The 12,634-nt window shown below is 40.7% G+C and overlaps 1 pseudogene; it reads left to right on the top strand.

Moving 5' to 3' along the window:
- The first annotated feature begins 5,670 nt into the window (after positions 1-5,670).
- LOC147450770 (uncharacterized) lies at positions 5,671-12,112 on the top strand (annotated as a pseudogene).
- The last annotated feature ends 522 nt before the right edge of the window (positions 12,113-12,634 follow it).

Below are 12,634 nucleotides of genomic sequence, written 5' to 3'. Positions count from 1 at the left end.
ATTGACTATCGATCACCGAGCGGTCTCTTTTCGATCACTTTCGATTGCCGTTTGGCCACAGTATTCTCGTGAATCTTTTCTCTGTACTATCTATGATCACAAATAAAGACCTCATTAGCGTGCAAGCTGGACTCATACAAATATATGTGCACTATTGGCTTCTCCTAATATGGGGCCTTACAAATGTGCATTTTTAAAAATAAAAATCACTACAACACTAAATGAAGATATCGACGCATATATATCAACGGCCATGCTTATCCACGTGTATATCGACGTCAATAGCGTGCGTCGCTATACACGTCGCTCTGTGCGTCGATATACGCGTGGAAAGGCTTTCTTTGCCATGCGTATTGCGACGGGTATAGCGACGCGTATATCGACGCCAAAAAAATTGGGAAAAAAAAGCAAAACCCGCGCGTAGGGGCCATTTTCGCCTGCTCCGATCTTGGCCGAAACCTACTGCGCAGGTATTATGTCCATCTCCACCCTCCCTAACCCCTCTCTCTCTCTCTCTCTCTCTACCTCTACTTCGTGTGTGTGTGTGTGTGTGTAGGAAAGAGAGAGAGAGAGAGAGAGAGAGAGAGAGAGAGAGAGAGAGAGAGGTGTGTGTATGTGTGTGTGTGTGTGTAGGAAATAGAGAGAGAGAGAGAGAGAGAGAGAGAGAGAGAGAGAGAGCGATGTGTGTGTGTGTAGGAAAGAGAGAGAGAGAGAGAGAGAGAGAGAGAGAGAGGTGTGTGTGTGTGTGTAGGAAATAGAGAGAGAGAGAGAGAGCGATGTGTGTGTGTGTGTAGGAAAGAGAGAGAGAGAGAGGTGTGTGTGTGTAGCTAGGAAAGAGAGAGAGAGAGAGAGAGAGAGAGAGAGAGAGAGAGAGAGAGAGAGAGAGAGAGAGAGAGAATGTGTGTGTGTGTGTGTGTCGGAAAGAGAGAGAGAGAGAGAGAGACAGAGAGAGAATTAATGTATGCTTAGGAAATTAAAATTAAAGAAAAAAAATTAAAGAGAGAAATGAAATGAAATGTTATATTAACGTCTTCGAAAGGCCAAAGTGACCTATGAGACATGAGACAAGAAAGTTACAATGTGATGGATTTGATACAAAGTCAGAGTAAGAAGATGACAAAATAAAATATTATGGAATCCTAAACTGCTGGGTGTGGACTAAATAGCTAAACGAGCTAGTTGGGATAGGTAGATCTCCTCCATGGTCTCTGTACTTTGACCGGACGTTGTGCATGTCGAGCCAAAGTGACCTAGCTAGATCCTCTGATGCAGCCTCTGTAGATGTTGTGTAGGCCTCCGCAGTCGTGGGCGTCTAGATCTCCCTAGATCAGTCGCTCGTTCGATCATTAGAGAGATAGGGAAGTAGAGAGCGAGAGAGCGAGAGAGAGAGAGAGAGAGAGAGAGAGAGAGAGAGAGAGAGAGAGAGAGAGATAGAGAAAGAGAGTTATATATATATATATATATATATATATATATATATATATAGAGAGAGAGAGAGAGAGAGAGAGAGAGAGAGAGAGAGAGAGAGAAAGATAGGGAAGTGGAGCTCCAAGAGTTATGGCAGAGAGATAGGAAAATAGGGAAATCGAGAGAGAAAGAGAGATAGCGAGAGCGAGATCGAGAGAGAAAGAACGAGAGATAGAGTATGTAGACAGAGAAGAAACTATGGAACTACATGCATTGCCATGTACACCTGGGAGTGCACGTATGTGTCTACCCATATAGGATTTGACCAATAAAGACGAGATTTTGACCCGGTGGTCTTTATCTCCGTACACCTCTGGACCGAGGTGTACGGAGATTGGGAGAGACTAGATAATGCGAGGTAGTTTACATTGTGAGGAGTATATATATATATATATATATATATATATTAAAACAACATTCATAATGTTATGGTTTTTCCGACCGAGTTATGGTTATGCTTTTCAGTCGGTACGGTTGTCTTTCATTGGCCTTAAATCTCATGTGAGATCCTACATGGATAGCATGTAGAAGGCATATACATGATATGGTTTTTTTTGAAAATTTTATGTAAAAACAAAGGGAACTCTGTTGAAATTTCTGCGCGCGGGAGCATGGTTGATTTTGGTGTTGCTCGCTTTCTTGGGCAGAGGGCAGGAAGTCTGGTTGTGGCTGTGTTCATCTTTTAACTGGGCACAGGCCAAGTTACCTGCCCTCTGCCCAAGAATTTTTTTTTATGTTATGGTCGTCGCTATGTGTGTGGCAATCTGCGTCGCTACATGTGTGGCAATATGCGTCGCTATGAATGTAGCAATCTGCGTCGCTACATGCATGGCAATAAGCGTCTCTATCTGCGTCTATACCTGCGTCGCAAATAGCGATAGGTTCACAGCGACGCATATAGCGACGCGCTGCGTCGATATTTGCATCAATGACACCTTTTTTTGTTGTAGTGAATTACAAGGGGTGAATCAAGCTCCATACTTAACATGATGCTGGAAGATGAAAATTCATTAGTAGAAATGCTTTTCGTTTCTTTTTACAAATTCTTGAATTTGATATGCGAGAGATTTGCTCATTGCGTTGTGTATATATCCACTCTTGTGTGTGTGTGTGTGTGTGTGTGTGTGTGTGTGTGTGTGTGTGTGTATTGTGTTGTGCATGTTGTATGGGCAGATGAATCATGGTTTCAGTCACATGGTTTCAACATGGATAGATTGCCTCCATTCTAGTACTCCTTGGATGCACCCTCCTTATCTCTTACACGGATCGAGATCAATTGACTCATATGTAAGGATTTGATTCAGCTTGATAGTAGGAGCACATGGATGCAGTCGACATAGGAGTCGGGCACAAAGATGGCTTTCTACAGAGAACATCTTCTCCAACTAAGAGAGGATGGATATGTGATCAGATCGACCTATATGGACACTGGTTTATCCTATGAGATATGATGTGTTATTGGTCGGGATTGCACATCATTGCATCAACTAGAGATTGAGAGTGGCAGATTTAGGAGAGTATCGATAGAGGCCAGGATATGCCAATTGTGTCATATGGAGCCGAAGACAGAATTACATCACATCTGTCATTGTTCGGTATACTATGAGATACGAGGCCACTTTCATTATCTATTTAGAAAGAGCCTTGGGATGTTGGCTAGAGCCATGAGATATTAGGATCAAAGATGCCTCGAGTTGTTTTTGCTACAGCTATGCAGACACAGGGAGAGTGTCTTGAGGAGATCAGGAAGTGGGAGACATTCACAAAGGGAGATCACTGACTTCTTTATAGTAGAGACTTGGCAACCAGACAAGCATGCATCACAACATACCTCAAAGCCCACCCATACTAGAGGTATATTAGTTGACAAAGCCATTGAGCTCGGGCGAGCTACATGCCAACGTCTATGAGGGCAATCACGACATTGACGGAGGCTTCATCAAAGGATCATGATTATTCTAGCATGACATGAGAGACACCCAATACACCTATTCACAGAGGCGGACATTGACGAGGCTCTTCAAGGATCGATGCAATACTTTCTCGGACAACGCCCGATGTCAAGTATCCTTGGGCATTGATGACGATGATGATGATGCTTTTAGTCTTTCACTTTACTTCAGTTTTATTTTTATTTTTGTACCTAGATATTGGATTAAATCTACCAAGATTGTATCAATTTGGTCTCATAGGTCATTTTGGCCTTTTGAAGTCGTTTAATATAACATTTCATCTCTCTCTCTCTCTCTCTCTCTCTCTCTCATGGTGCCAACAAGGCAACCTCGTCTTGACCATCTACTGAGCCCCAAGAGATGGTTAGCCACTTTGCCATGAATCACACTTGCTTGAATTGCCTTACATGAAGCTAGTGTAAACCTCATCTAGAATGTCCCTTTGCGAGGCACAATCCTAGAGGCTTGTGCGACAAAGCCTCATGGCTAATAATTGAAAGTGTTTGAAGGATATCTTCATAGAAATAAACATGTTTTATTTTTTCTAGACCCATAAGTGTTGTTAGAAATTATTACTTAATGGTATTTACAAAATTTGGAAAATCGTGGACTTGTTTGCGGAATCTCTAATTAAACTGCCTAAATTATAACCTTGAAAAATAAGGGCCAATGAAATTCTAAAGAGGATTATTCATTTTCAATAGGGAAATTTGATTAGCTAGAATCTTCATAGATTTCACTTACGCCTGCCTCGAACCCTTGGCATCAAAATGACCAATAAAAATTGCTACACCTAGAATCGAGCTGTGATCGATTCTTGCTCTCCATTCCATAAATTGGGCTAAGCCACATAACCGGATGCCTGCTCTGCAAAACAAGCGCAAAAATTTTATTATTTTTTTAAACACAAAGTTTAGGTCCTCACTTGGTCGACGACACTAGCCACCAACACAGCCACAAGAGGCTAGCTGTGTACAATGACACTCTGCAGGGCATGCTTGGCGATGATGAGAAGATGAGCTTCTCTCGACGCTACTGGCTATTGACGATGCTAATATTACTACTGACGATGATTGTAATGCATTCTCTGAAATAAAGGCATCTGTTTATTAACAAGTTTTCAAAAATCGTCGAAACATACTCGACACTACCTCCCTCCCTTCTACTGGCTCTTTGCCTTTCCATTATATTATATAGAATCTTAAGAGATTTCTCACTCCACCTTCTCGTGGCAAGCAAAATTACCATCCATCAATGATGGATTTGAACCCTTTCATTTGTACAGGAGGTGAGATAACTTATGCTAACCATCATGCAACAACGAGTTTGTTGCCTCCACTTCAATACCTCCCATAAGAAAAAATGCTTCAAACAATGCGTCCTTGTGCAGGCCCGTCACTCTTCCTCACTGAGTCCTCTTGATGGCACGAGGGCTCGCAACCTTTTACCCTTTGTTGTTAGTTAGAAAGCGGCCGGAATCTCCCAATGACTTACCCATACATCTGCTAATAGCCCTCCCCTTTGCTTTCCTTACTTTTCTTCTTTCAAGAGCGAATCGTCGCAGATATCCCTCAAAGATCACGACCCTACTCGACTCTATAAAATAACAAGTGAAAGAGTCACAGTGGCTTTCTAAAACAATAAGAAAGTGATAAAATCATTAGATTGAGCTAATCTCGAATTAAAGTTGGGAAAAGGATTGTCTTATCTTAATCTTGAGCCGGTTGAAAATCGAAACTAGCTAGTTACAAACCATGAAAAGAAAGGAAAACCGGTGAAATATGTGAGACAGTAGTTAAAAAATCCTACAAAGCTCAAAATTTCTGCTAGTATTTCTAGTTTGCTTCTTTGCAAGAAAGAAACTCGACCGACGATCGCTTAATAAAAGAGACTTTCTCAAATAGAATCAAGCTATAAAATGCAAGAAAAATCAAACCATCCGAGAACGTGAAATGAAAGGTGAAATAAAAAAAACTAATTAATGTGTGTGCATGTGTGTAAAAAATACTAAATATATGCAAGATGAAGCTTCACTTTAACATTCTAAAACAATAGAATGCAAGAAAAGTATGTATGTATATGTATGTGTATGTTATGCAAGATAAAGCTTTACTTTAGCATTCTAAAACAATAAAATGCAAGAAAAGTAAAAACATCTAAGGCTTCTTTTAAAAAGCCAATAATAATTATTATTATTATATTTGGTGGTGTTTTTTTGAAAATCGTGGACTAGTTAGTATTCACTGAACGGATGGTACATTTGCATGCAAACTTTCCCTCCGTGCCTCGTCTGCAGGTACTCTCTCTCTCTCTCTCTCTCTCACACACACACACACACACACACCCACACATTTTTCTGGTAAAACTACATGCACAAGCACGCATGCACACGCATCTGCAAGTGCTGTTTGTGTTTTAAACTGTGAGCTAAACTGCAGAGAAAGTAAGTAAAACTATACAACGCACCCACACGCAGACGCATCTCTAAGAAGGAGGAACCTGTGGGCTGAAATGCAGAGGAACACGGAGCTTGCCACGCCATCTGTGGAGCTACATGCAGGCACACGCAAAAACTCAGACAATGAAAATAGAGAGGTGAGGAATCTCTCCTCACTCAGATTTGGCTTTCGTAACATTCATCGACTTCTCCACACGCAGTAGGATTTGTAGTCTATTCTGATGGCCTTATACTAGGAATTACTGTCAACCGTCATACTTCATCGCGGGTCTGTACAGCATTGAAGTATTTGAATATCATAGTGTTTTGGTCTACATAAGGTCTTAGTAAAGCATTGACACTTGAGAAAAACTGCTGACCTTGGATGAAGCTTGTTGACTAGTGCCACATGGGAAGTGGAACCGTGGACGATGCGAAATTTTCTTTCTAATTTCTTTCTTGTCGGAGGGCATTAAGTATGCCCTGTATTATTTAGGCCATTGTGGCATGCCCTAAAGAAGAACAGAGAAACACATTACAATATTTAATCGCCTCAAGTGGTCTTAGCTCACCAAAAACATTTTCTCCAATCAATGATAATGAAAATTCTACCAAATTTTGCAACAAAATTGGAAGGAATTGCAGGTTTTTACAGTAGTATGTGTAAATTTTTGTGGGTTCTTCTCAGGATATGCTTGAAGTCTAGGAGACATTTTGAAATTCTAACAGGTTCAAAAAATGCCAAAATCTAAAGTATTTATAAAGATTTCTAACTAAACTGCCCAATTCTTGACTGTAAAAATTAACATCCAAAGAAATCACAATGGCGGCATTACGAACCAGTAGGTATGAGCATTGAATAATGTTGTCATTTTTGGGATTCAACCTCAACTTTGCAAAGACAATTGAATTTTTGCTCTTGGCTGTTGCATTGTTTGCTTGGGGCCTGGGCCAATAATCAAGTATGCGATAGATGGAATTATGCTTCTGTGAGAGGTGCTTTGGATGGCTAGCCAGCTATCAGCTCATTCTGTAATCATGCTTGACGAAACACAGGATAGAATATACTGATAATGTCCTTTGGGCTGTTGAAGGACCAAGGCAGCGAAAATATTTTGGCAGGTAGGCCTTCTCTCTCTCACTCACACACACACACACACGCGTGCGCGCTCGCTTGGCACAGACACCTAAGTAAGGAAATCACCTTCTACCTTAGTGAAATGTATTTGTGAGTGAGCTTGCTCAGCCTTGTATGTGTAGAATGTTAAAAGTAAAGTATGTTAAGGGCTTGAATGGTGGAGAGTGGCTATTCATGCAGAAGGCAGAAGAGGAGCTCGTAGAGGTCTGCAAAGAGTTAACTTCAGAAGTTTTTGATGAAGTACTCATACAGAGTCTCCACAATAACTACTTTTTCGGTGCTCCAAATAAAGTAACTGAGTTGTGGAATGAGCAAAGGAAGCTAATAATATCGCAAGAGGCTATTTTCCAAATGCTACGGCCTTTGTTGGCTAAGGACATGCCACTCTTATAGTCAGCGACAACTTGGGGAAGGGTTACTATGGGCCTTTTCCCCTTAGTGACCTTTTGTTAATGCTTCTACGAGCTCTAAAGCCAAGGCTTCAAAGAATGCAATAGTAATATGGTGTGCTGTTGGGCATCTCAAGATCCTCCAACTACGTTTGTGATGTTGGATGCCTTTGGAGAATTGGTTGACATGTATGCCCAAGGAGTCATGAAGAGATGAAAGAGCACATGTTTTCAGTCTAATCAAGGAAATTTCCAATTCAATGTACACAATTCATAAAGTCATTCCGCAAAATACTATCAGCCCGTCAGTACTCTAAAATCTCAAAGAGAAATTAGTGACTTTATTCAATCTAGGCAATTTGTGACAAAGGAGTGGAGTGGCTCCCCTCTTGTGCAATCCGCAGCGCACTAGATTCAACCTGCTGATTTATGTCTGCAGTAGAAGTGACATGATTTATGCGTGCAGTAGAGGTGCCATGTGGCAGCAATACAGACTCTCGCAAAACGCGTTGGCAAGCTGATGTAGCAGATTGTACGAAAACCTTGAATTTGTGTTGGCTGATGACGTGGTAGCTTTTACGTATTTTTGCAATTGGTGCTGGTGCTTTTGGTAGTTTTTGAGAACCAATTGCTTTTGGGACAATTTGCTTTAGAGTTTAATTGCTTTTGGGGCTTTGCTTTTGGTATTCCTTGTAAAAATTAAAAGGACCCAAGGACCTCTGTCACAAACTGGTGACGTGGTAGGCCCCTAGACACACACAACCTGTAGACTCTCGTGAAATGTGCCGACAGGTTGACGTGGCAGTAGGTCAGTGAAAAACCCATCGTAAAACGTGTTGACAGACTGACGTGGCAGGTAGTACGGACCTTCGCAATTTCTGTTGACAGGCATTTCATCTTTCAGTTCTTGCACTCAAACAAGTCAAATGAGAGAGTACAAATCACTCATATTCATTTTCGGGAATTCCGTGCCATAAAGTTATATAATAGAATACTGGTCAGCGCGTTGGTATCCTTGAAGCCCAAAGGGGACATCAATGACCTTATTCAAAATCGGAGTAACCCGTTGACAAAGGAGCGGAGTAACTCTCCTGTTGTGCAAACTCGGTGCACTAGATTCACCCTTGCTGAATTCGGGGTTCTATCGGAGTAGACTATGCTAAACTGAATGCTTCAAAGCAAAGTTTCAAAATGTGAGGAGTATTTGCTAGGTCCTCCTCCTCCATCCTTTTTGCATCCAATGTGGGATAGTTCTCAAATTTAACCAAGAATCTTCGAATCACTTTACCTTTCATCTTTCTTTCCTTGTGTGCCAATTATATCTTTTCTAGAACGAGTATCTTCTCGCTTTCGTCCACTTTGGGTTGCTCATCAGGCTCCCCATCAACTGGCACATCTCCCTTAAAAGGCTTCGATAGACTCACATGGAATGCATTGTAAATCTTCCAAGTATTGGACAGCTTGAGTTTAAAGGAGACATCATTTATCTTTTCTTTAATCTGGAAAGGGCCATAATACCTCATGCTAAGCTTTGGAAAAAGCCGCTCCTCTCTTTTTTGTTTTCTTAGGCATGCCTTAACGTAAGAGCACCCTGTCGTCCTCCTTCCACTTCAAGTCGTCTCGATGTTTATCTATTGCCTTCTTATGCCGTGCTTGAGACTGCTCTCGAGCCTCGCAAACCTTGGCAAAAGCAGTGTCCAAACCCCTCGTGTATTGATCTGCTTCAAAAATGTTGCCTTGGTGCTTAGAAATGGAGGGACCTTCTTAGCACCTTCGATTACCTCAAATGGCGCCTTCCCCGTTAACGAGTGGACCGTGTTATTGTATGCAAATTTCACCAAAGGCAAGTACTTTTCTTATTGAGTCTTCCGATCTGAAATATAAGACTTCAATAAATCCAAAACCACTGAATTGGTTATGTTGGTCGAATGAGGATGAGAAATGCAACCGTGTGCCAATTTTTTCCTAGATTGCTCTCTAAAACTGAGAGCATCTCAAAGAACTCTCTTACTTGAACCCCTTGTTTTTTTGGCTCATCTAATCACCGCCAGAAAAGAACGAGCTCTCCTCCTCTAAACTACTAGAGGGCCTCCCATGCCTCCTAAACTTTTTCTCAAGTCTAATTTTCTTGATTTTCTTTCTTTTTCTCTGCTTCTTTCGCCTTTTCTCATCCTCTCTGGAACAAGAGACGATGAATTGTCGGAACTCTTTGAAGATGAAGAAAAATTTGGATCATCCTGGAAACAAAAACGCTTCTTGGATCTACTTATCATCTTGAAAGTCGGCTTCTGGCCCAAATAATTTGGAAAATCCATCGATTTTTTCTTCTTTCGAGAGTGCTTCAAGACTTTCATTATTTGGTTCATCTTCTTTTCAAGGGCTACGTCCACTTCTTTCTGCGAGTACAATTTTTGCTTTTTTACACTCGGCTTTTCTTCAATAGCTTCCTTCTAGTCTTGAGGAGAGTCACGCCATCTCGAGTGAATCTCATCAATCGGGTAATCCTTCAGGTGTTTCACAAATTTCGAGTCTCTAGAGTATTTGATCAGTCTTTTCACACACGTATCAACCTACACAATACAAGAGGTTATGTGCACTTGTGACGCTTTTAGCGATGGAAATACATTGGGTTGGTATACTCCCCGGTGTCGCTAAGACCGTCGTTACGGGAACGTCGCTATAATCGTCGCTATATGTGTCGCTATATAGCAACGGTTACAGTCCTTCTGTAGCGACGCTTATAGCGACGTAGCAGAACCTTATATAGAGACGCTTATAGCGCCGTCCGAGAGTTAATTTTTTGGGTGAATGCTCTGCCACCTATCAACTATATTGAATGTTTTCATAATAGAGTAAATCTAATGAATTCAAGATAAACCCAGATTCACCTTTGAAAGAAAGTGCAAGGTATAGACCCAAAGTAGTCACCCACAAGACAATATAACCATTAACTCCACCATGCATAGTATTGTTTGTAGAATAAAGATATAAAACTGACAAAAGTAATTGGACGAAAGTAAATTGATGAAAGTAAATCAATTTCGATTATGCACAATATAGCAAAATCACTTGATTGTTAAGCTTTGCAAATGTAATAGTTACAACACAATTGTCATTATTGAGAAAATACATGGTTTTCCAATAGTTACAAAAAGGTGTATACACGTCATCTCATTATACATGCTATGACAAAAAGAAACTAATGCTATCTGGGTACGGCTAGATTGACGTCGTCTAATCAGAAATCTCATCGCGTCCAAGCGGCGTATCTGTCGGATTCTGCAGAAAAAAACAATAAGACTTTCTATAAGTATAAACATATAATTACAAAACAATCTATTTTCTTAGCTTATTATTAAAATACAACAAATGTAAAAGAGTAAAGTAAAATATTAACCATGCTGCCGCGAAAACTTAGAATGTCCATCAGGTCGTTTAAGCCCTTTCTGCCTGCCTACTCGTGCTCGTACGGTGTGGGGTCACGTCTTGTCGGAGGGCATTAAGTATGCCCTGTATTATTTAGGCCATTGTGGCATACCCTAAAGAAGAACAGAGAAAGACATTACAATATTTAATCGCCTCAAGTGGTCTTAGCTCACCAAAAACATTTTTTCCAATCAATGATAATAAAAATTCTACCAAATTTTGCAACAAAATTGGAAGGAATTGCAGGTTTTTACAGTAGTATGTGTAAATTTTTGTGGGTTCTTCTCAGGATATGCTTGAAGTCTAGGAGACATTTTGAAATTCTAACAGGTTCAAAAAATGCCAAAATCTAAAGTATTTATAAAGATTTCTAACTAAACTGCCCAATTCTTGACTGTAAAAATTAACATTCAAAGAAATCACAATGGCGGCATTACGAACCAGTAGGTATGAGCATTGAATAATGTTGTCATTTTTGGGATTCAACCTCAACTTTGCAAAGACAATTGAATTTTTGCTCTTGGCTATTGCATTGTTTGCTTGGGGCCTGGGCCAATAATCAAGTATGCGATAGATGGAATTATGCTTCTGTGAGAGGTGCTTTGGATGGCTAGCCAGCTATCAGCTCATTCTGTAATCATGCTTGACGAAACACAGGATAGAATATACTGATAATGTCCTTTGGGCTGTTGAAGGACCAAGGCAGCGAAAATATTTTGGCAGGTAGGCCTTCTCTCTCTCACACACACACACACACACGCGTGCGCGCTCGCTTGGCACAGACACCTAAGTAAGGAAATCACCTTCTACCTTAGTGAAATGTATTTGTGAGTGAGCTTGCTCAGCCTTGTATGTGTAGAATGTTAAAAGTAAAGTATGTTAAGGGCTTGAATGGTGGAGAGTTGCTATTCATGCAGAAGGCAGAAGAGGAGCTCGTAGAGGTCTGCAAAGAGTTAACTTCAGAAGTTTTTGATGAAGTACTCATATAGAGTCTCCACAATAACTACTTTTTCGGTGCTCCAAATAAAGTAACTGAGTTGTGGAATGAGCAAAGGAAGCTAATAATATGGCAAGAGGCTATTTTCCAAATGCTACGGCCTTTGTTGGCTAAGGACATGCCACTCTTATAGTCAGCGACAACTTGGGGAAGGGTTACTATGGGCCTTTTCCCCTTAGTGACCTTTTGTTAATGCTTCTACGAGCTCTAAAGCCAAGGCTTCAAAGAATGCAATAGTAATATGGTGTGCTGTTGGGCATCTCAAGATCCTCCAACTACGTTTGTGATGTTGGATGCCTTTGGAGAATTGGTTGACATGTATGCCCAAGGAGTCATGAAGAGATGAAAGAGCACATGTTTTCAGTCTAATCAAGGAAATTTCCAATTCAATGTACACAATTCATAAAGTCATTTCGCAAAATACTATCAGCCCGTCAGTACTCTAAAATCTCAAAGAGAAATTAGTGACTTTATTCAATCTAGGCAATTTGTGACCAAGGAGTGGAGTGGCTCCCCTCTTGCGCAATCCGCAGCGCACTAGATTCAACCTGCTGATTTATGTCTGCAGTAGAAGTGACATGATTTATGCGTGCAGTAGAGGTGCCATGTGGCAGCAATACAGACTCTCGCAAAACGCGTTGGCAAGCTGATGTAGCAGATTGTACGAAAACCTTGATTTTGTGTTGGCTGATGACGTGGTAGCTTTTACATATTTTTGCAATTGGTGCTGGTGCTTTTAGTAGTTTTTGAGAACCTATTGCTTTTGGGACAATTTGCTTTAGAGTTTAATTGCTTTTGGGGCTTTGCTTTTGGTATTCCTTGTAAAAA

Source organism: Adiantum capillus-veneris, chromosome 9, assembly GCF_014529385.1.
Source record: "Adiantum capillus-veneris isolate H3 chromosome 9, ASM1452938v2, whole genome shotgun sequence".
NCBI classification, from domain to species: Eukaryota; Viridiplantae; Streptophyta; class Polypodiopsida; order Polypodiales; family Pteridaceae; genus Adiantum; species Adiantum capillus-veneris.
The sequence above is the reverse complement of the archived record's forward strand: the minus strand, read 5'-3'. Positions and strand labels throughout refer to the sequence as shown.